This window comes from Ictalurus furcatus, chromosome 22, assembly GCF_023375685.1.
Source record: "Ictalurus furcatus strain D&B chromosome 22, Billie_1.0, whole genome shotgun sequence".
Classification (NCBI taxonomy): domain Eukaryota; kingdom Metazoa; phylum Chordata; class Actinopteri; order Siluriformes; family Ictaluridae; genus Ictalurus; species Ictalurus furcatus.
In genome coordinates this window covers 21026561-21029060 of record NC_071276.1, presented here as the reverse complement: position 1 = coordinate 21029060, position 2500 = coordinate 21026561, and the positions used below count along the sequence as shown (strand labels likewise).

General features: G+C 38.4%; 1 protein-coding gene across 1 annotated transcript in view; it reads left to right on the top strand.

Annotated features, from left to right (window-relative positions):
* The window catches only part of zdhhc8b (zinc finger DHHC-type palmitoyltransferase 8b), a 20595-nt gene that overhangs the window by 5720 nt on the left and 12375 nt on the right, over nt 1–2500 (top strand). The window lies entirely within an intron of this gene.

Here is a 2500-nt window from a genome sequence, read left to right as displayed (position 1 = left end):
ATATTTTATTAATATTTAAACATTATTAAATACTTTTATTGGCATAGAAGTGAGTAAACATTACTTCCACTTCTGTTTTTCAGTTTTCACCCTGATCACTCATTTCGTGCTCCTGGCTGTCTGTGCACTTTACCTTTTATGGACTTTTGTGGGTGTCACTATATGTAAATGAGCGTCAGGAATGCGCTTTTACGGGTCATTGGCGTTCATCAACGTACACACGCAAGCACGAAGAAAATCAGTGTTTCTGGCAGAAGTTTTTAGTGCTACACATTTGAACTATTACACAAGTTTGTAATAATTTTTTTTATATTATAAAATTTCATTGCTTAATAATAAAATTGCCATAAGCAAATGTTTATTTAATCAAAGGTTTATTTAATAGTGTTATGGCCAAATAATGTCCACGTACTCATTACACCTCTACTTCATACACGGAGGATCACGTTAGGACAGGGCGTGTCTGTGGCACACAGAATGTGTTCGCGCATGCAGAAGTTCACAGAGCAAATTGTCTGTGCATTTTTAGGTACCATCTTTGAAATCTGTGTTTTTTAGAACGTGTCACGACACATCACAGCGCGCCCGGTGTGCGGCCGCCATTACACGCACAAGTTTCATGCACATGGGCACAGACACAAACACGATGCAACGGCACAGCTGGAAAGTGTTCGAATACGCTTTTAAATTACAGATGTTAGCCATGTTAGCATATATATATATATATATATATATATATATATATATATATATATAGCTAACATCAGCTAATCATTATCCCCATTGTTTGTTTATTTATTTATTTATAGTAACTGTTACTTTATTGTAAAAGGAATATCAGGTAAAATGAGGTATTGAATACACTGGCATACGTACAAGTGGTTAGCGGTGAGTGCTAAGTGTAATTACAGTGTAAATTTAGTCATTCTGAGTCTTTTCTTAGTAATTTATCTGAACTTCTGAGGTAAATGTTGATGTTCTAGATGATTCTGTGTCATTTCCACTGTGTGTCTGTATAAATAACATAACAGCTACATTATAGCTAGATAAATTGCTAGCCTCAGTCATTATGCTAGCTTATGCTAGTTTAAGCGTCTCAGTGTACCTGTTGACTAGCAACAATGTTCTCTTGATTTTATCCACTTGAACAGCAAGAGTTTGATTATTTGAGCATTAATTCTATAGACTGTAGAAAAGAGAATGTGCTATAGTGTAATTATTTAGAACACTGTAGAACAGCTAAGACTCGCACTGTGTTCTCAAAATAGTAGATAACATGGATATTTGGCTAGCGGTTGTTGCTACGTTTAATAACAGTGTAATTTTAGTTGTTCTGAGGGTTTTGTGAGTAATTTAGCAACACATCTGAGGTAAATGTCGACGTTCTGGATGGTTCTGTGACGTTTCCACTTTCACTGTGTGTATAAATGGCTTAAAAGCAATGTGCTGCCTTGATAAATCACTAGTCTGAACCACTATCTGGCTTAGTGTCCATATTTCCTGGTTGCCTAGCAAAAGTGTTCTGTTATCTGATTGAATGGCACGCGAGCACGAATTCAGAGATACTCTGTTAAAATAATCTTTTTAAAAAAACCCCAGTCGCCAAATTAAATAGCTCATGCTAACAAACACACACACACGCCATATAGTGAACATGAGAGTGCACAACGTTACAGATTATACGCGTATATATAAATATATAAATATATAAATATACATATACATTCCATTTTGTAGAAGTATGTCTCCTGATGGACGTTCTGATTATTTTTGTCCCTGTGATATTTCTAACACAACAGCTGCACCCTTTGCTTAAAATAAAATAAGAGCAAGGAATGGACACACACGCACACACACACCCAAACACAGACACGCGTACACAGACACGCACGCACACACACAGACACGCACACACACACATGACAGCTGCCATTCAGCTGTTTACTAAAATGAGAATTTAGTCTGTTTTCTACAACACTGTTTTGTGGTTAGCCTTTGAACTGCAATGCTAATGCTAGAATACTATATTATGCCCACTGGTGTGTGTGTGTGTGTTTGTGTGTGTTGGGGGTGGGGGTCGGGGGGTGGGGGGGTGTTGTAGGTGTTAAAATACTACTGATCTTCAGCCCTTTGTTTGCCGAGGTAAAATTTTTGCTCATTTTTATGCTACACTCTGTGGATTAGCTCTCTCGCTATTCTGTGGTGATTTTGTCTGGATTATTTGTAATTGATGGATTTTATGGTTCGTGAAGGAGAGCTTTGGAGAGGTTTTGATGGAGGGCGGGTCTTGAAAGAGAGAGAGGTTTTGATGGAGGGCGGGTCTTGATAGGGAGAGAGGTTTTGATGGAGGGCGGGTCTTGAGAGAGGTTTTGATGGAGGGCGGGTCTTGAGAGAGGTTTTGATGGAGGGCGGGTCTTGATAGGGAGGTTTTGATGGAAGGCGGGACTTTAGAAATAGGTTTGGATTAGACGCAGGGCTTCTGAACGTTGTTTCAATGTAG